Source organism: Petaurus breviceps, unplaced genomic scaffold (assembly GCF_028583685.1).
Source record: "Petaurus breviceps papuanus isolate PSGF00001 unplaced genomic scaffold, PetGlider_PUasm1.0 91041, whole genome shotgun sequence".
Classification (NCBI taxonomy): domain Eukaryota; kingdom Metazoa; phylum Chordata; class Mammalia; order Diprotodontia; family Petauridae; genus Petaurus; species Petaurus breviceps.
In genome coordinates this window covers 29356135-29378457 of record NW_027187400.1, presented here as the reverse complement: position 1 = coordinate 29378457, position 22323 = coordinate 29356135, and the positions used below count along the sequence as shown (strand labels likewise).

The 22323-nt window shown below is 39.8% G+C and overlaps 1 protein-coding gene and 1 long non-coding RNA gene across 2 annotated transcripts in view; one reads left to right on the top strand and one right to left on the bottom strand.

The window, feature by feature from the left end:
- The first annotated feature begins 1090 nt into the window (after nucleotides 1-1090).
- Nucleotides 1091-8113, top strand: LOC138153923 (uncharacterized). The gene is made up of 2 exons (XR_011166500.1): nucleotides 1091-1268; nucleotides 7894-8113. It is a non-coding gene; the product is annotated as an uncharacterized lncRNA (long non-coding RNA).
- An 8882-nt stretch (nucleotides 8114-16995) lies between these two features.
- GPR153 (G protein-coupled receptor 153) overlaps nucleotides 16996-22323 on the bottom strand; it is a 37430-nt gene continuing 32102 nt past the window's right edge. Inside the window, exon 7 of the transcript XR_011166592.1 lies at nucleotides 16996-22285. The gene's annotated coding sequence lies outside the window, so the exon portion shown is untranslated. The remainder of the gene's footprint in view (nucleotides 22286-22323) is intronic.

Here is a 22323-nt window from a genome sequence, read left to right as displayed (position 1 = left end):
CACTGGTTACTTCCTCCCATGCACTCCATTCCTCCCGTGCACTTGGGAGGAGATAAGGCAGCCATCTTTCAATCCCCTTCCAGTTATATGGACTTCAACATAAGGCCCCTGCATGAGTGCCTTCTCCTTCTACCCCATTTCCAGCTCCCTTTCAAATATAGTTTTTCCTCATTAGAAGCAAACTTCTGGAGGGGGATGACTTTCTTTTGCTTTCATTTGTATCTTGGTGCCTACCTGTTACCTGTTATCTGCCTTCAAAGCTCAGCTCAAATGCTACTTCCTTCCAGGAAACCCATATGATTCCCCTAATTGCTAATGCACTCACCCATCATGATTTTTTATCTACTTTTTCCGGTAGATGTGGTTCCATCATTAGAATGTAAACTTCTTGAAGGCAGAGACTATTTCACTTTTGTCTTTGTATCCAAAGTACCTAGGCCTGGTATATAGTAGGTGATTAATAAATGCTTGTTGAATGAATGAATGTACATAGTCATCCAGGCTCAAAGCCTCCTGGCTGACTCCTCTTCCTCATCCCTCCATTGGATCAGCTGCTAAGTCCTTGTCATTGGACCACTGCAACAACTTTCACATTAATCCCCTTCTCTTCACTTAGGAGGTTACCTCCCTATCTTTGGCCATTATTACATTTTGTCCTATTAGGTGGTGTTCCCCAACTCTAGCCTCATCCCTGGTCACACAGCTGCTTCAATCATTTTCCTAATCCTCAGGTCTGAGTCCTCTGATCTGAAACTTCCATTGGACAACCCAAATGACTCTAGTCAATTAGTCAGTCAAATAGCATTTATTAAGGACCTATGATATGCCAGGAACTGTGCTAAGTACTGGGGGCACACAAAGCAAAAGATAGTGCCTGCTCTCAGGGAGCTTACCATCGAATGAGGGAGACAACGCACAAACAACTAGCTACAAAAAAACTGCATACAAGTTACACTGGAAATTATCAACAGATAATGTCAACCTTACCTCTAAGGTCCCCCACAATTTGACTGCCATCTATTTGTACAATCACATGACTTAACTTGCTGAACTTTACATTCCAGTCAGACTAGATTGCAGCACTCCCCCTTCCCCCCCCCCCCCAACCCCCCCCCCCCCCCGCTGCCCCCGCCCACTCTGGAGTCTGTCCCTCTTCATGCCTGCCTTTTGGAAGTCTGATTTTCCTTGGAGGTTCACATTCAGATCTGGATGGTGACATGGAGACACTGACAGTAATATGTCAGGATTTCTCGGATCCCTGGAACATAGTAAGTGCCTTCTTTGTGGAGTCTTCCTTGATCACCAACTGGAAGTCATCTTGTCTTTTTCAAATTTTTCATTTTGTTAGGAATCTCTCTTTTGTCTCCCTTATATCCTACTTTTTATCAGACTTGTCTGCATACACGTGTATCTCATCTCCCTTAAGGATCTCTTGATTAGGATATAAGTTCTTTAATGATTTCTGGGTCATTTATTTTGTAGGCAGCTAGTGTCTCAGTGGATAGAGCACTTGGCTTAGAGTCAGGAAGACCAGATTTCAAATCTAACCTCATTGTGTGATCTTGGGCAAGTCTCTTAAAAAAAACCCCAACTCTCTCTAACTCAGTTTCCTCACCTGTAAAATGGAGGTAATAATAGCACCTACTTCAGAGGGTTATTGTGAGGATCAAATGAGATAATACTTGTAAGGTATTCAACACATTGTAGGTGCTTAATAAAACTTTCTTTGCTTGCTTGCTTCCTTCTTTCCCTCCCTCCTTCCTTTCTTCCTACTTTCTCTCCTTTCTTCCTCCTTTCCTTCCTTCCTTTCTTCTTCCTTTCCTTCCTTCCTTCCTTCCTTCCTTCCTTCCTTCCTTCCTTCCTTCCTTCCTTCCTTCCTTCCTTCCTTTCTTCCTTCCTTCCTTCCTATCTGGAGTACCTAGTATTTTCACTGCTACCACTCACCACCTTGAGGCCCTATTGGCATTTCAAATTCAACATATCTAATATGGAACTCATACTCCATGGCTTCCCACTCTGAGAAAAATGTTCACTCATCTTCCTAACTTTTCTGTTTCTTTTCTTCTAGTCACATAAGTTGATTCCAATCTGGAGTCATTTTTGATGCTCCCTCATCACCCCCTCCCCCCATCACACCTCCCATCAGTCATTTCCCGAATCTAATTAACTTTACTTGTACAATATGTCTCATACTCCACTTAGGAGGCTACTACTCCAGTTCAGGGCTTTCTTTCCTTTCACCTGCATTGTTATAAGAGCTTCCTAAATGACTTTGAGTCTTCTAGCTTCTCCCTTCTCCGATCCATTCTCCATGCAGTCATTACATTGATAACCCTAAAGCACAGATTCTTCCTTGGTCCAGAAGTTTCAGCAGCTTCCTATTGCCTCTAGGATAAATATAAACTCCCCTCTTTGGTTCTTCACAATCTGGCTCCAACCTCTCTTTCTAGACTGGTTTCATATTATTCCCCATGCTCATTATGCTCCATTTCCATTCCTCTCCCAAACAGCCGGTTTCAGCCGGATCCACCCGATTGCTGTTTCTCACTCATAACATCCCATATCTTGCCCCCTCTGTCTTTGTCCAGTCTATCCCCTAGGCCTGGAGCATTGTCCTGACTCTTCTTCACCTCCTGGAATTCCTAGCTAGCTCTGAGATAGTGTTACCTCTTCTGTGAGGCCTTTTGTGATGATTCTGCTAGTGTGCTCCCAAAATATTCTTATATTTACTTTCTATAGAGTTATTTCATGTACATGCCTCCTTAATAAAGGCAGGAACTGTTATGGTTCTATCTGGATTACCCCAGAATCCTGCACAGTGTGTAGCATGTGACAGATGTTTAATGTGCTATTGAATTGAGTTAGATTGTTTCATTTTTTAAAATTGAATCAAATGTTTAGTTGAAACTCCTTCCTATGGGGCAGTCTGGTCTTTGAACAGTCTCCCTTCAGCTTTGACAAAGCTGAACCATGATAACCCTACCTAAACCTTCCATTGCTCTATGGCCTAGCCCTCATTCCAAAAGCTAGGGAGCTGTGGCTAGAGGCTGGGCCTCCCACTACCTCAGTTTTACCCATTCTTTCATGAGACTTCAAAAAAATCCCATGTCTGGCAGACTGACAGCTAAAGCCAACCCTATGTAGGAAAATGAGATTTAAAACACTTAGACTTCTTCCAGAGGGAACAACGGCTTTGGAGATGTTAAACATTAACCTGCCAGAGAATATGTGATCCCTCTGGGGACCCCCAGTCTACCCCAGTCATCAACATGAGACACAATGGACCTTTGTTCCCTCCCTGGACTCAGAGGGAGTGGAGGGGTTCCCAGATGTAAGTGCAGGATGAGAAAGAATAAGGAAGTCAGACAAAAGAAGTCAAATGACATAGATTTGTCTAGTAGCAGCTACACAGACTTATGAGCGAGCTCCACCCTGGAACCAGGAGACTTGGGTTATAGTCCCACTTCTGCTACTAATACTCTGATCTTGGGCATGTCCTCACAGAATTATAGGATTGAGAACTATTTTATATTGCTCTCTGTTCCAGTCAAAACTGACCTTCTCCCTGTATAGAACATTTTATTCTTTCTGACTTCTCTCTCTTTAAATCAGTTGTTCCCCTATGCAAGGAATACTATCTCTCCTCACCTCTTCCTCTTATCATCTCTAGCACACCAAAGCACACTTCAAATGTTATCTCCTGATCCCCTCAGTTACTAGCATGCTCTGTCTCTGTGTGTGTCTCTCTGTCTCTCTGTGTGTGTCTCTCTCTGTTTCTCTCTCCTCTATCTTCTCTGTCTCTCTCTGTTCCTCTCCCTTTCTTCCCTCTATCCTTCCCTTTCTCTCTGTTTCTCTCTCTTCCTCCTTCCCTTCCTCCTTCCCTCAACTCTTAAGAGTTGTTTGGATTACTTTGTTTATATTACTTTTTATTTGTTACTTGCATATTCCTGTGCTTGTATTCCCTCAGTGGGAAAGAAGGAAACAAACATTTGTTAATTGTGTATGATATGGCAGACACTGTACTAAGTGCTTTACTAATATTATCACATTTTGCCCTCACAACAATCCTGTGAGGTGTAATTATTATCACCATTTGACAACTGAGGGAGCTGAGGCAGACAGAGGCTAGTGACAAGCCAGGGATTGCAGAGTGAGAATCTGACTTTGGAACTGAACTCAGGTCTTCCTGACTCCAGGCCCAGCACTCTGTCCACTGTGCCAAGTTGATGCCTCTGTACAATAAAATATAAGTTCTTTGATGGAAGGAATCATGAAATATTTTCCTCTGATTTCCCCAGTATCCAGCAGAGTGCCTTTCAAATAGTAGGCACTTAGAACTGTTTGCTGAATTTAGTCTAACTTACACATTTTACAAATTAGGAAACTGAGCCACATAGAGAAGAAAACACTCAAACAAGGTAGGTCACAGAAGAAATAGTACGCAACAGAGTGGTGATTCGAATCCAAGTTTTCTGACTCTATGGGTAAAATCCAGGTAAGATGAAACAGTCCAGTTCTGAAATTCTACATTCTTCTAGCTAATCCTTTGTTTGCCTTCTTCGCAGAGCTGTTAAGAGACTAAAATACTAGAACAGGCATGAAAAGTCTTTTTGAAACCTAAGCTCAAGTCTTCATTTTTCAAGTGTTATTGCCTAAAAGGGAATCTCATCGGAGAGAAGACCCACTTAGGGCAGGCGACTGTAATTCACATTCAGGTCACTGGGTGGCGACAATGATTTGGACATATTCAAACAGTCTCGCTGGAACCCACTCACAGTCGTGTACACATGTGTGTACACATGCACATGTACACATGCATATATGTACACGTCCATGCGTGTATATATGTATACACACATATTGTATATATGTATGTACATGTGTATATATGTGTACACACACACACACACACACACACACCCCTTCAAACTTGAGGCCTAAGAGAATAATGAGATTGGGGGCAGGGAGTAGGAGGACAAGGGTTATCCTGATGACTCCAGGCAGAAGAAAATGAAAGGCAAGCTTTACTGATTGTTTTTTCTAAGCCCTCTCTGCTCTGAATTCATCCCTAAACTTCCTGAAGTGCATTAAGGAGCTGACAGTTGGATTAGGGGCAGGACCCTTGGTTCTATGAGGGCCAGCAGGCATAAGTCATTTATCATTGACCCCTGACCTCCTTTTTAACTCTTTCTTAGACTTGTCCACTCCTTTCCACACTTACTTAGCTCCCAGTGCCTTCAAAATGCCCCAAGCTTCCCCAATATATACAGCCTCTCTCTAGAGTTCAAGCTTTCTGTCAACAGTCAGTTGAATACCTCTAGCTCCTTGACCCATTGGTATATTAACCTCAAACCACCCATAATGGAACAGATTCTCTTCCCTCTTTCTCATTTCTCTGTTTCTGTAGAGGGCGCCATTTTCTTTTCAGTTATTCAGTTCACAACCAAAGAGTTATGTCTGACTCAGCTTCCCATTGCTCAAAATATCAATCAATAAGCATTTATTGAGCACCTACTACGTGTCGAGCACTGAAGACACATTAACGAAAGGGAAACAGTCCATGTCCTGTGCCTCAGGGAGGTGTACCTGGGGAAGAGTGCTTTGATTTACATGGTTGGCTGTTGTCCTTCATTCTCAAAGAGGACCAAAATGGCTACATCCAGGTCAAGGTACAGTGTGTCCATCTGCGGCTGATCAGACAATACAAGCTCAGAATGTTCTACCACAGGTCAGACACGAATAGCCTATATGAACATTTGGATTGGAGATGTTTCTCTATTTACGCAGCTTGTGTTTCCTTTTGCGCTTCTTCAATTCTGCTTTGTTCATAGAGCACAGCACTTTCTCTGATGCGGGCACACCATGTTGAGCAATCCTATGCCAGCATCTCTATGTCTCACAATCCATCCAAACTTCTGCAGAGAGACCTTGAGAGTGCCCTTGTATCACTTCTGACCTCTGTGTAAGTGTTTGCCTTGAGTGAGTTCTCCAAAAAAGTCTTTTAGGCAAACATATGTATGGTTGGCATTCGAACAATGTAGCCAGTCCATTGGAGTTACGCTCTTTGCAGTAGAGTTTGAGTGCTTGGCAGTTCAGCTAGAGAAAGGACCTCAGCATCCAGTACCTTATCTTGCCAAGTGATCTTCAGAATCTTCCTAAGACAATTTGTATGGAAGGGATTCAGCTTCCTGGCATGGAGCTGGTAGACTGTCCAGGTTTCACAGGCATACAACAGTGAGGTCAGCACAATGGCTCTGTAGATAACTCTTCTCTCCCATACTTCAGAGCCTCCCAAAACACTGAGCTAGCTCTGGTGATACATGTACTAACCTCATCATCTAAGTGTACATTGCTAAAAAGTATACTGCCAAAGCAAGTGAACTTATCCACAGCATTCAAAATCTCTCCATTTGCCATAACCGATGGTTCCATGTATGGATGGTGTGGCGTTGGCTAATGGAGAACCTCCCTTTTCTTGGTATTAATTGTCATGTCCTAATTAGCACAAGTGGAAGAGAATCCATGCATACCCTGTTGCATCTCAGCCTCAGAGGTTGGATTGAGTGTGCAATCATTTGTGAACAAAAAGTCATGTTGTATTTCTCCCTTTACTTTAGTATTAGCTTGTAGCCTTTTCATGTTAAATAATTTACTGTTAGCATGGTAGCTGACCTTGATACACAGGTGTATGCAAAACACATACATGGTAATTGGGGGGTGGGAGGCACGAGCAGTTTGGGGAATTAAGAAACGTTCCTATCTCACACCCATGTTCACCTCTCCATTCAGAGGTCATCACTTTAGCTTTGGTATTCCTCACCTATGCAACAGCTTCCTATTTGCATTTCCTGCTTCTGTTTCCATTTTCTCCTTTCTCCAATCTATTCCCCTCAGAGCCATCAGAATAATTTTTCTTTTGAGGAGGGAAGGCAAGGCAATTGGGTTTAAGTGATTTGCCCAAGGTCATACAGCTAGTGTCAAGTGTCTGAGGTGGGATTTGAACTCAGATCCTCCTGACTCCAGGGCTGGTGCTTTATTCACTGTGCCACCTAGCTGCCCCCAGAATAATTTTATTTTTTTCTTTCTTTTTTTTTCAGAATAATTTTCTTAAAGCACATGTCTGATCAGGTCACTCACATACTCAAAAATTTCATGGATAAAATACAAATTCCTCAGCTTAGAATTTAGCATCTTTCCAAATCTGGCTTCACTCCAACTTTAGACTTCTTACTTCCCTTCCTGCATTCTTCTTTCCAGACAATACTTTCACTATTCTATTTCTGGCCCGCATGCTTGGAATGGACTCCTCACCTCCATCTCTTAGAAGGGTGGTTTCTTTCAAGGTTCAACTCAGGATCTGTAATCTTGAGGCCGTTATTAATGGGGTTAATATAGAATGGCCACCAGGTGGCGCCATAGTGCACAGAGTGCTGGGCTTGGAATCAGGAAGACTACTCTTCCTGAGTTCAAATCTGGGCTCAGATATTTACTGGCTATGTGACCCTGGGCAAGTCATTTAACCCTGCTTGCCTCAGTTTCCTCATTTGTAAAATGGGCTAGAGTAGGAAATAGCAAAGCACTCCAGTATATTTGCCAGGAAAACTCCAAATGGGGTCACAAAGAGTGGGACATGACTGAACGATAACAATATTGCATATATCTATTTAAAGTTTACCTCACTCCACAAGTAGAATGTAAGCCCTTTGAAGTCAGGGACATTTTTCTTTGACTTTTTTCTTATCTTTCTCTTTGTATCCTTAGTAACTAGTATAATGCCTGCATAGTAGATATTTAATAGATGCTTGTTGAATTGGACTTTTCTTTGCAAAGTCTTACTTTCTTCCTTTGTCAAACGAGGGGGCTGGACTCAATGATCCCCAATCTTCTTTTCAGCTCTGACAAGCTCTCCTTCTGGGATCAACTCATTCACTTAACAAGTTCCTTCTTGAAGGGAGTTTCACATTTCAAAATGGAGCAACTTTTTAAGGGAAATAGCTGACCTGCTGGACAGAAATTTGGAACACAAAGTCTTAAAAAATGAATGTTAAAAATTGTTTTTACATGTAACTGGGGAAAAATAAAATAATGAATTAAAAACTAAAAGTGTGGACAGGATATCTGGATTCACTGAGTGACCTGTACTCACGTTATTTCCCCTTGGATAATACTGGCCCTGGCTATTTTACTTCATATAAATATTAGATCAAAAGAGATGAAGGATTAAAATCATCTTTTCAAATGTTAAATTCTGCGTGGGGTAGTGGCCAGAGTTGGCTTTGGAGTTGGGAAGATCTGAGGTTGAGTCCCACCCCTGATAAATCCTGGCTGTGTATGACATTTAGATAAACCACCTAGCTTCTTAGGGGACGCCCTGCAACTTTCTAAGACCGAAAGTTGGTGTTGACCTACCCTAGTAGATGAGTTTTCATTGTTGGGCTTTTACAATTTCAGTGAAATCACAGAATTTCCCCATTCCCTTCATAACTAATAAATGTAAGAGGATGGCATTAGGTACTGTTCCTTTCGTATTTGAGCTGTTTGTCTACTGAAAGGAAAGGGAATAAGCATTTCTATGGTGCCTACTATGTTCCAGGCCCTGTGCTAAGTGCTGTTTACAAATATTATCTCCTTTGGTCCTCACAACAACCCTGGGAGGTGGGCGCTATTGTTTTACAGTTGAGAAAGCAGACACAAACAGAGCTTAAGTGACTTGCCCTGGGTCACATAACTAGTGTCTCAGGCCAGATTTGAACGCAGGTCATCCTGACTTCAGGATCAGAACTCTATCCACTGTGCCATCTAGCTACTTTAAAGGCAGAACATGAACTGTTGACAAAAGAATTCAATTAATCCATAAAAGGCAAAAAAGGTACTGTGTTTGTTGCCCTTTTTTTATGTGACCAGTTTGGTTTCCAAAAAAGGGGAGAAAAACAATGTTTATGCATGAAAACCTGTTTTTCAAAAAAGGGCGTAGAGTTTTTTCAATAACCGTGTGACATAATTGTGTATAAAGTGATAGCAATATTGTGCAATGATCAACTGTGAATGACAGCTCTTCTCAGCAATACATGATCCAAGACAACCCTGAAGGACTTATGATGGAAAATGCTCTCCACCCCCAGACAAAGAACTGATAGCATCTGAATACAGATTAAAGGATTGTTTTTTAAATTATCTTTTTTGAGGTGGGTTTTTTTAGTCTATGTTTTCTTTCAGAGCATGACTAATATGGAAATGTTTTGCATGATTACACATATATAACCTATATTGAATTGTTTGCTTTCTCAATGTGGGAGAGAGTAGAGGGAGGGAGTAAATTTGGAACACAAAGTTTTTTTTTTAATTTGTTTGTTTACTTTTAATTTACAAGCACAAAGTTTTAAAAAATGAATGTTAAAAATTGTTTTTACATGTAACAGGGGAAAAATAAAATAATGAATTAAAAAACACATGAAATAAAAGGGTGAGACAAACCATTCAAAAGACAGAGGAGAGAACTGAGAGCCTCTTTGAAAACAAGGAAAAGATTAAGTCTTCAAGGTATGGTGGTTCTTCAGCTTGTCTGCATGTTACTGTTTTTAGAGTTTGAAAGGTTAAAATTTTTAAAATAGTAAATTATATAATCATTTGGAAACAATGGGGTAATTAAGTAGGCTGGTAAAATGAACAAACAACTAAAGAAGCCCATCATAACAGTCTATCATTATGGCAGAGACGATCAAGATACAAACATAGAAGAAGAGAGTGACTCCAAAACATCTACAAGCTAAGCCTCAAATCAAAACACAGCTTGGGCACAAACTCAACTAGAATTCCTGGAAGACAAGAAGTAAAAGTTTTTAAAAATGGAGAATTAAAAATTTTTTTTAATGGAATGAGAGAACTTCATGAAAAAAAAATTGGAAAAGAAATGAGAGCTGTGCAAGAGAGATTTGGGAAGGCAAAAGAGGAACAAAACTTTGCCCAAGCAACAAACTCCCTAAAAATTAGAATGAACCAAATAGAAGCCAACAACTCCAGTAGGCAACAAGAAATATTAAAGCAAAGTCCAAGGGCTGAAAAATAAAAGAAAATGTAAGATTCTCATAACAGAAACAAATGACCTAGAAAAAAGATCAAGGAAGAAAAAATTTACAATCACTGGACTATCTAAATGTAATGACTAAAAAAAAAGAGTCTAGACATCCTATTTCAAGAAACCTTAAGGGAAAAGTGCCTAAATCTCTCAGAACCAGAGGGCAAATTGGAAATACAAAGAACCCACCAGTTACCTCCTAAAGGAAATCCCAAAATGAAAACTATCAGGAACATCACAGCCAAAATAAAAATCTTCCACATCAAAGCAAAAATACTGCAAGCAATCAAGAAAAAAAAAGAATTCAAGTACCAAGGAGCCATAGTTAGGATCATACATGATTTAGTAGCACCATTATAATGAAGCAAAGAGCCTAGAATATGATATTCCTGAAGGCAAAAGATATGAGCTTTACAGCCAATAATAACTTAGCTATCAAAATTGAATATAATGCTTCTGGGCTGGCAATGGATCTTTAATTAAACAGAGGACTTCTAAACATTTCTGAGGAAAAGACCAGAGCTGTGGGGAAATTTTTAAATTCAAATACATAAAAAGGTAAACCTGAATGGACAGTAATAAAGGACTAAACAAAGATAGACTGCTTACATTCAAATATGGGGAGAAGCAAAATTGAGATGGTAAAGTGAGAGGAAGTATTTATGCCTAACCTATACAGCAAACATCCTCCATAACAACCCAGAAAATTTTACAGACCTAATCCTGATCAGGAAAGGCAAGAAAATGTCACAGTGAGTCATTTTTTCAACCCAAGGCAGCTTAGGAAGACAAAAAGGTCATCAGACACTGGACTGAGGCCAGGAGTGCAGTATAGAAGCAGCTGAGAAAGGGAGTATTTCAGTGCCCAAGAATGGAAAGGAAGCCAAGAGAGAGCACTGAAGGAAGAAGGACAAGGACAGAAAGAGATCCAGGGGACCCCTGAATTAGCACAAGGAACAGAAACGAGTGCTATCTGGCAGTTCTGTGGCCTAGGTTACAAATACAATGCAGAAAAATCTCAAGCCAACAGGGCGGTTATAGTCAAATAATGAGCACAGAACATGTTCCAGAAACTTAGCTGTGTAGCTCTGCCCCCAGGAACAAAGAGGTGAATCAGTTTTAACCTTTAGCCTCCAATTTAAGCCTGTAGTGAAATAACCAAGGCAGGAGACCAAGAGGAAAGGGGAACTACCTGTCCAGTCACTCTGAACCTTCAGAATGTCCCAGTAGACTAACTGTGATTGAGTCCAACAGCAGTCTACTGAAACTCAACTATGTACCAACCAACAGACTCAAACCCGTGTCAGTAATTTGCACAACTCAGACCAGGAGAGCAGTGAGCAGATCTCTCTCTAGATTACATCACTTTGGAAACACTGAAAACCTGTAAGCCCCCAGAGGGAGAGCTGTTAAAGCAACAGAAGGTCATAAGAGGACAGAAATTCAGGCCAGACATCTCCCTGCCACACACACACACACACACAAATGAGCAAAGCCCAACATCAAGTCCAAAGTTAAGAAGCAGACTGGAAGAATGAACGAAGGAGAAAAGAACCTGACCATAAAAAGCTTCAGTAAGGATGGGAAGCACAAGATAGAAGAAAAAAATGATTTGAAATCATCTGCAAACAAAGAAAATTGCAGATTGGACACAAGCCCTACCAAAATTCCTAGAAGCATTAAAGAAAGAGAGAAAAAAGAGCAAAAGATGATGTCAAAAAGCGAATAAAGGTGGTAGATGGAAAAAATGGGTAAAGAAGTGCTTGCAGAATTTTATATTACTTCCATATATTGCATAAATAAATGTTATTTATAGACGTTGTATAAACATATTTATATAGTTCTCTCATATAATGAGAAAGCACAAGTATACATCTATACAAATAAGTATGAGGGGTTGCAGGGAGAATAAGCTGACACGTGAACCTCTCTCATGTGAACTCATCAAAGAAGGAACAGTATGCACATGCCGAATTGGTTACAGAAATACATTTCACTCAACGTGGAAATAGGAAGTAAAGAGAGGGGAATTAGAGTTTAAGGGAGGGATTAGTCCTAAACAAGACAAACTCTAAGCATGTACAAAAATATTTATAACTTTTTTTTTGATATAAAAAAACAGGAATCTGAGGGGTGATGCCCCCCAATTGGCAAATGGGTGAATCAGTTATGGTGCATAAATTTGATAGAATACTATTGTGCTGAGCCTTTATCAGAATAATGATCAACCAGGACTCCAGAGGGCTAATGATGAAACATGCTACCCACCTCCAATAGTGAGGTGAAGGGCTAAATGCAGAATGAGACAAAAATTTTCGCACATGGCCAATAGGAAATTTGCTTTGATTGACTATACATGTGTGTAATGTGCTATGTTTTTTCTTGTATTCTCAGTTGGGGATGTGGAAGGGTTGGGGTGGGAGGGTGAGAAGATGGATCTTGTCTGATTAAAACAAATAAATATTTTAAAAACCCGGAAAGGTGGATGTTAAGAGATTTACCTCATAAGGAAAGGAATCATTGAGCATCAAGAGGCCCTGATTTGAGCCATTGAGTGAAGAACCCAGCTGGAGGGAGCAGTTAAGGAAGCAAACCCACAGGAGAAATGGGAGGAAACCTTGGCAAGTGCAGTAAACTGAGAGGAAGGCTTCAGCTGTATGGGGGAGGCTGCTGATTGGCTAGAGAAAGACTCATTGGAAGATACCTGAATTCTGCCCACCTACATTGTCCTACGCTCTGGAATGCTTCATCCCTTCATCATACTGCCAATTATATCCAGTCGGGCCTCAGACTTGGATCACTCCCACCATTCCTCACCTTTGTGTCTACATACACGCTACTGAATGAAGCTGGAGAAAATCATGCAACTCTTGTGACTGGGTCCACTACAAATTTACCTTACACAACCTCAACCTGGCCCCCGCTGCTACTTGGGTAATCCTACCATACCTCCTTTATCAGCTCACTCTCCCACTCACCACAACAGCTCTTCCAAACTTTGCCAAATCTCCTCAAAACTCCCATGACTCCCCTTCCTCCCACTCTCTCAGGTGAGAACTTTGTCTAATATTTTATAGAAGCAATGTCATCACTTGCTGTGAGTTCCCTCTTCTCCCCTCTCCCTCATTTCCTATCACTCTTGTGCCTTCTGCCTTTTTCCTCCTTCATACTTTTTTCATATGATCAAGTGGCTTCACTCTTTACCAAGGCAAACCTCTCTACCTGCTCAGCTGATCCCATTCCATCCTGTCTTCTTCAATGATTGCCCCCTCTATTATCATCACTATTTCACTTATTCTTTCTCTGTCTCTCTGATTCTCTGTCTCTATCTCTCTGACTCTCTGCCTTTGTCTGTCTGTCTGTCTCTCTCTTCTGGCTCTTTCCTAACTTTCTACAAACATGTCTATGTCTCCCCTATTTTGAAAAAACCCTCACCTTCCATTCCATGCTATCATTTTATATCTCTTCTGCCCTTTGTAGCTAAACTCCTCCCAATAGATGTCTCTATTCTCTCTTCCCTCACTTACTTCTTAACCCTTTACAATCTGGCTTCTGACCTCATCATTCCACCAAAATTGCTCTCTCTAAAGTTACTAGTGATCTCTTAGTTGCCAAATCCGAAGGACTTTTCTCAGTCTTCATTCTCCTTGACCTCTCTGCAGCCTTCGATACTGGAGATCGCTCTCTTGTCCTTGATACTCTCTTTTTTCTAGGTCGTTGGAATACCAATCTCTCTTAGACCTCTGCCTATTTGACTGCTCCTCTCAGACTCCTTTGCTGGGTCTTCCTCCAGATCATGTCCTCTAGCTGTAAATGTCCTTTAGGGTTCTGTCCTGGGTCCTCTTCTCTCCTCCCTTTATACTACTTTATACTTGGTGACCCTCTTAGCTCCTGTGGATTTAATTATAATCTTTATACTAATGAGTCTCAAATCTACCTTTCCTGCCTCAATTTCTCTGCTGATCTCCAGTCTTGCATATCCAATTGACTTTCATACATTTTGAATTTGGATGTCTGGTAGACATCTTAAACTCAGTATGTCTAAAACAAAACTCATGATCTTCCCCCTACCCTTCTCCATCCTGTCTCTTTCAATAGATTGCAACCCTCTGTTACCCCCACTATTTCACTTATTCTTTCTCTCTCTCTCTCTCTCTCTCTCTCTCTCTCTCTCTCTCTCTCATATCTCCCTCTGTCTCTGTTTCACTGTCTCTGTGTCTCTCTCTGTCTTCTGGCTCTTTCCTAACTCTCTACAAATATGTCTATGTCTCCCCTATCTTGAACAAACCCTCTCTTGATGTTTCTATCCCACACAATCTCTACTACTGTAGAGCAAAACACCATCCTCCCATGCCCTTAGACTCACAACCTAGGAATCATCCTGTATTCCTCATTATCTCTTACCATCCATACTCAGGCTGTTGCCAAGGCCTGTTGATTTTACCTTTGCAATCTCTCTCAAATAAGCCCTCTTCTCTCCTCTGATACTGCCATCTCTCTAGTGCTGAGTTTCATCCCTACTCCTGGACTGTGCCACTAGCCTATTGGTAAGTCTACCTTCCTCAAGTTTCTTCCCATTCTGATCCATACTCCATCTAGCCACCAAAGTGTTTCTCCTAAAATTCAGTCCATTCATGTCATTCCTTTACTCAATAAACTCCAGTGGCTCCCTATGCCTCCAGGAGCAAATACAAAATGCTCTGCTTGGCATTCAGAGTCCTTCCTAACCTAGCCCCCTCCTTCCTTTCCAGTCTTTTTCTATCTTACTCCCTGCCACATACTCTTTGATCCAGTGACACTCATCTCCTGGCTGTTCCATGAACAAGACCCTCCATCTCAGCTATGGGCATCATCTCTGGTTGTCCCCCAAGCCTGGAAAGCATTCCTCATCTCCACCTAGTGACCTCCCTGGCTTCCTTTTAAGTCCCAACTAAAACTCCACCTTCTACAGGAAGTCTTTCCCAACCCCTCTTAATTCCTCTTGGTTATTTCCTATTTTTCCTGCCATACAGCTTGCTTTGAACATATTTTCTTCTAGTCTCCCCCGTTCGAATCTGAGCTCCTTAAGGGCAAAAACTGTCTTCTTCCTCTTTTTGTACTCCCAACATTTAGTACAGTGACTGGCATAACATAACATAAATGTTTACTGATGGATTGCTATACATTTTCAGAGTGAAGCTTCTCTGTCTGGCTGTGTGCTCTACTGCGCCCCCTCTGGTTTAAATGTGAAAGGACAGGTTCTATTGAGAAAGCTGGCTAGGCTTCTTTATTCCCATCTAGCACTTTTGCTGTGCTCTTTACTTTACTACTAGAGGAAACTGATTGGATACTGTAGCAACCAGGGAAGCCCTTTGCTGTTTAAGGAGCTAACCTGTGGAGCTTGAATGTTGTCGAGCCCAAGGAAACTTTGTCACTATAAAAGTATAACATTAGTATCCTTTTAATGGTGATTGTTAGTTAAAAGAGCCTGTTACTGCTTCATCATTTGGAGGGCAGAAAAGGCACAGATAAGCCTAGCAGAGAGGACCAGAAAACAAATTTTTGGGAAAAACAGAAAGTTTCCTGCAGTACCAATTATTCATGGGAGGACCAAGATATCAAAACCTGTATTCCAGAGTTGTAATATTCCTTCAGCATATAAATTGTCCTCACGTTCCTCTTTGCTAAAGATATTAAGTGCATTGTTAGAAAATTGTGACCCAGATTTATGCCTTAACTGTAATAATGTATTGATTATTCTTGAATTACCTTATGTTGGGTAACTGTGAAGAATTAATTACCATTGATTTTACCTTATTGTTTAGCAATTGTTTTAAGTTGAAGAATTAATGTCATTATTGTGATTGATTTTGTATAACTAGGAATCACACCAGTGGGGGGGCTCAGGAGCTCCAGTGAAGAGTAGGGAGTAGTGTATCTTCCACATAAAGGGTTAATCCTAGGATCCTGAAAGAGTTTGAAATAGAGCTACATGATGGTGCTTCTTTTCTGAGAAGTAAGACCTACCAGTGTTTGGGCAGATAGGGGTGAGCAAACCAGCACAGAGAATTAATGGGTGACCCATGTTGAGTTCGAGGTAATGTGCTGTTAGGCCCACATATCGGGCACAGAATATATCTATTATGTAGTAGAGAGATCATCTGGGATTCATTGGGGATACCCTTTGCATTGGCAGGTACCCACTAGAGAAATACATCTGGGATTTATTGGATAATCTAGTGTAATAAGGACTCACTAGAGAAAAAAATGTTTTTAATTTTTAAAAATTAGTTTTCAATGTGTTCTTCCATTTACAAATTAAACCAATTTTAAATTATTTGAATATTTAGGTATTAATATCTGTTGATTTATTCTACCTATTATTAAGTGTGGGAATTAATAAGAGTGATGTAATGTGTAGAACATGGGGGATTAGTAACAAAAATAGAGGCACAAAGAAAACTCTAATTAAAGACATACCATTTACCTGAAGAATAAAGATACTGAGGGTGTTTTAGTAGATACTCTGGAAACTTTGCCAAAATTTGAATTACTTAGAAATTTGAAGAGAAAAAAAACCTTAACCATTTCCTATCAATTAGATGAGGATGTATACCATTCTATAATTTCAAGTAGGATTCTCTTCAGAGAATAATTGGAGCATGATTACCAAACCTCTTACCAGGGATAAGAGAACACTTCACAGAGATAAAATGATATTCATCAGGAAGAGAATATATGGAGATAAATTATAAGATTCACTTGGGTGGAAAATTGGAAATGCAAGAAATAGCTACAGATATTAAGAGGCTTCCTTCTGCTATAGAGTATAACATTACTTCACAATCCAACCCACATAAATGAAAGCTCTTTGGGGTCTTCAGTAATTTTTAAGTGGGTAAAGGAGTTTTTAGTCTAAAAGTTTGAGAATTGATGGTCTATTATTATTTATAGGTATGATATGTTTTATTTTTAAATAATATTTTATTTTCCCCCAATTACATGTAAAAAGGATTTTTAACATTCATTTTTTAAAATTTTGAGTTCCAAATTCTCTCCCTTCTGCCTTGCCCTCCCCACTCCCTGAGTTAGTAAGCAATCTGATAGGGATTATACATGTGCAATCATATAAAATATTTCCATATTACTCATTATGTGGAAGAAAATTTGAACCAACTAAAAGAAAAGAAAGTGAAAAATAATATTCTTCAGGCTCCATCAGTTCTTTCTCTGGAGGTGGGTAGCATTTTTCATCATGAGTCCTTCGGGATTATCTTGGATCATTGTATTGCTGAGAAGAACTAAGTCATTCACAGTTGTTCATCATACAATATTGCTGTTACTGTGTACAATGTTCTCCTGATTTCACTCTGCATCAATTCAACTAACTTTCCAGGTTTTTCTGAAAGCATCTTACTCGTCATTTTTATTGTGCAATAATATTCCATACAATCATATACCACAACTTGTTCAGTCCTTTCCCAGTTGATGGGCATCCCCTCAATTTCCAGTTCTTTGCCATCACAAAAAAGAATTGCTATAAATATTTTTTTTGTGGAATGGGTCCTTTTCCTTTTATTTTTAAAAATCTCTTTGGGATACAGATCTAGTAGTGGCATTGCTGGCTAAAAGGGTGTGCACAATTTTATAGTCCTTTGGGCATAGTTCCAAACTGCTCTCCGGAATGACTGGGTCAGTTCACAACTCCACCAACAGTGCATCAGTGTCCCAATTTTCCTACATCCCCTCCAACATTTATCATTTTCCTTTTTTGTCATATTAGCCAATATGATGGGTGAGAGGTGGTACCTCAGAGTTGTTTAATTGGCATTTCTCTAATCAATAGTGATTCAGAGCATTTTTTTTCATATGACTACAGATAGCTTTGATTTCTTTGTCTGAAAACTATCCCTTGACCATTTATCAATTGGGGAATGACTTGTATTCTTATAAACTTGACTCAGCTATATATATTTGAGAAATAAGGTCTTTATCACAGATACCTGCTATAAAATTACTTTTTCCCCAGCTTTCTGCTTTCCTTTTAATCTTGGTTGCATTGGTTTCATTTGTGCAAAAATCTTTTTTTATTTAACATAATCAAAACTATCCATTTCACATCTCAAAATCCTCTCTATCTCATTTGGACCTAAATTCTTTTCTTATCTATGTATTTGACAGGTAAGCTACTTCATGATCCCCTAATTTGCTCATATCACCCTTCATATCTAAATCATATATCCATTGTGACCTCATCTTGGTATATGGCATCAGACGTTGCTCTATACCGAGTTTCTGCCATACTGTTTTTCCAGTTTCCCCAGCAGTGTTTGTCAAATAATGAGTTCTTTTCCCATAAGTTGGATCTTTGTGTTTATCAAACACTAAATTACTATGGTCATTTACTACTATGTATTTTGTACCTAATCTATCCCACTGATCACTCTACTTCTTAGCCATTACCAGACTATTTTGATGATTACTGCTTTATAATGATACAGCTAGGTCACCTTCCTCTAATCTTTTTTTTAATTGATTCTCTTCATCTTTTGTTCTTCCAAATAAATGTTATTATTTTTTCCTAGCTCTATAAAATACTTTTTGGTAGTTTGATTGAAACAGCCCTGAATAAGTAGATTAATTTAGGTAGACTTGTTATTTTTATCATATTGGCTCAGCCTATCCATGAGCAATTAATGTTTTCTTTTTCCCAGTTGTTAAGATGTGACTTTTTTTTTGTGAAAAGTATTTTGCAGTTGTGTTCATATAGTTCCTGGGTTTGTCTTGGCAGGTAGACTCCCAAGTATTTTATATTGTCTACAGTTCTTTTGAATGGAATTTTTCTATCTCTTGCTGCTGGACTTTGTTGCTAATATATAGAAATGCTGATGATTTATATAGGTTTATTTTATATCTTGAAGTTTTGCTAAAGTTTTTAGTCATTTCAACTAGTTTTTTAGTTGACTCCATAGGATTCTGTAAGCATACCATCATATAATCTGGAAAGAGTGATAGTTTTGTTTCCTCAATGCCCATTCTAATTCCTTCAATGCTTCTTCTTTTATCAGTATAGCAAGCATTTCTAGTACAATATTGAATAAAAGATGTGATAATGGGCATCCTTGCTTTATTTGTGATCTTACTGGGAAGGCTTCTAGTTTATCCCCATTATAGATAATACTTGCTGATGGTTTTTGATAGGTAGTATTTATCATTTTAAGAAAAGCTCAATCTATTTCTATCCTGTCTAGTATTTTTAATAGGAATGAGTGTTATATTTTGTCAAAGGCTTTTTTTCTCTCCATCTATTGAGATAATCAATCATATGATTTCTGTTGATTTTGTTATTGATCTAGTCAATTGTGCTCACAATTTTCCTACTATTGAACTAGCCCTGCATTCCTAGTATAAATCCCATCTGGTCATAGTGTGTGATCCTTGTGACATATTACTGTAATCTCACTAATATTTTATTTAAATTTTTGCATCAATATTCACTAGAGAAATTAGTCTATGCTTTTCTTTCTGTTTTTGGTCTTCGTCATTTAGGTATCAGCACCATGTCTGTGTCACAAAAGGAATTTGGTAGAACTCCACTTATTTTCCCAAAATAGTTTATGTGGTTTTGGGATTAATTGTTTTTAAAATGTGTGGTAGACTTCACTTGTGAATCCATTTGGCCCTGGGGATTTTTTCTTAGAGAGTTCATTGATGGCTTATTTAATTTCTTTTTCTAAAATGGGACTATTTAAGTATTCTATTTCATCTTTTGTTAATCTGGGCAATTTATATTTTCGTAAATACTCATCCATTTCACTTAGATTGTCAAATTGTCAAAACTGGACAAAATAGCTCCTAATAATTGCTTTAATTTTCTCTTCATTGGTAGTCAATTCACCTCTTTCATTTTTGTTATTGGTGATTTGAGGTTTGTTGTGTTTTTTTTTTTTATCAAATTAACCAATGGTTTATTTTATTGGGTTTTTCATAAAACCAGCTCCTAGTTGTATTTATTAGTTCACTGGTTTTCTTTCAATGTACTAATCTCTCCTTTGATACGAAGTGTTTTTATTGTAAACTTGTGCTAGGGTTTTGTTAGGGAAGGTCATAACTTAAGGATTGTTAGTGGATTTGGAGTCAAAGGATATGAGTTCAAACTCCAACTTGGTCACTTAATACCTGTGTGAACTCTGACTAGTCACTTTATCTCTGGCCTTCAGTTTCCTCATCTGTAAGATGACGGAATTGAACTAGATGGTGCCTTAGGTACCTTCTAGCTTTAAATCTATGATCAAAAAGAAATTGGGGAGGAGCAGGGGGAGCTGGACCAAAGTTCTGATCCTCGGGGTAAAGGTTTGTCAGTCACCCGGGCCCTGGAAGTGAAAGTATTCATCAGTTAGTCAGTCAACAAGCATTTATCCAGTATTTACTATGTGCCAGGCACTGGGATACAAAAAAGGGTGAAAACAGTCCCTTCTCTCCAGGAGCTTATGGACGGCATGCAAACGACTATGCACAAATAAGCTATGTACAGAATACATTGGACTAATCAGCAGAAGGAAGCACTAAGGGGGGTTGGGAAAGGCCTCTAATTTTTTTAGAAGGTGAGATTTTAGCTGGGACCTGAAGAAATGAAAGCCAGGAAAAGCAGATGGGTATGAGAGAATCTTGATGGGGTGAGGGTGAGAGCCAGTGAAAATGAGCTGAGTCAGGAGGAGTCTTGTGGGAGAAAGAACAAGGAAGCCAGCATCAATGGATCTCAGCATATGTTGGTGGGAGTCAAGTGAATAAAAATTAGAAAGGTTAGGAGCAGTTCAGGTTTTGAAATGTTTTGAATGCCATAGGATTTCATATTTGATCTTGGATTAGATAGGGCACCAGTGGAGTTAACTGAATAGGAGTCAGGGGGAGATGTGGTCAGATCTACACTTTGGGAAGATCAGTCTGACAGTTAAGTGAAGGATGGGCTGGAAGGGAGAGACAGAGAGCAAGCAGACAGACTGACCAGAAGGCCATTGTGATTGATGGTCTAGGTATTAAGTGATGAGGGCCAGCCCAGCGGTGGTGGCATTGTCAGAGGAGAAAGGGGTGTGTATAAGAGATATCATGATAGGGTATTGACAGAATGTAGTAACGCTTTGGATAACATGTAGTAACACAGTTGAGAATGATGCCTGGGTGACTAGAAAGACAGTAGTGGAACAGGAACAAAGGCATTTGATGGTGGATAATCCAAGGTTGAAATTTGGCAATGCATGATCAATGAAAGGATGACAGGACAAGGAACTTGGACACAGCGGCTAGCACAGAGTCGAATTCATTCATCATAGCTATTAGTCTCCCAGGTGGCAGTCTGGGAAAGAACAGAGCCATGGATGTCATAATGATGAGGTAGGAGTAGGGGTTGAAAGATGGAATGATGAAGTATTATCATCATATAAAGGAATTTTGGAGTTCATGAACATGAAAGCGGAACCCTTAAGAGGGAAGACAAGATGAAGGTATGGCCATCTCTGAGTGTAACTTGGTGGGGTAGAGAAGTAGGTCAGGGAAATGAGTCAATTGGGCTAACCAGGAACCTAGGGTGTTTGAGGGACTATCAATATGTATGTTGAAATCCTTAGGAAGGAGATGGTGAGGAGGAGAGAAAGACTTGAGGGCCAAGCAGTGAACTCTTTGAGGAAGGAAGGGTTGTGTCTTGGGGGTGGATAGACAACGGGGAACAAAATCTTGATTGGGAGATAAATCCGAATTAAGTGAATGAGTTCAGGCAGATTATCATTGGCAGAGGGCCAGGTGGCTGTTGTGGAGGAGCAGGTTTGAGAATAAATTGGTAGAGTGAACATCATGTCTAGGCCCTCTCACTGCAGGAAACGGGAAGCTGAAGGACGGGGGTGGGGAAGGGTGGGGACAGCACAGGACAATTTTGAGACAGAAAGAGCCAGAAGTTGGAAAGAGCTAATTTGGTCATTGTCTGAAGGTCCTACTATTAAACTAGGCCCAGATATTATATTTCAATGTCAAAATGGTACAAGTCACAACTCACCCACCTCTTCTCATTCTGTGTAGCTCTTGTGTCATAAATAAATGAGTAGCCACTCAACAAACCAAGGGCCTCCTTCTAGATTGGTCTCAACATTCTTAACGCAGCATAAGTCCTTTTCACCATCAGTTGTTACATAAACTTGGTGGTATAAAGGATAGAGCCCTGGGCCTGGAGTTAAGATAGACCTGGGTTCAAACCCCACCCCAGACACTGACTAGCCATC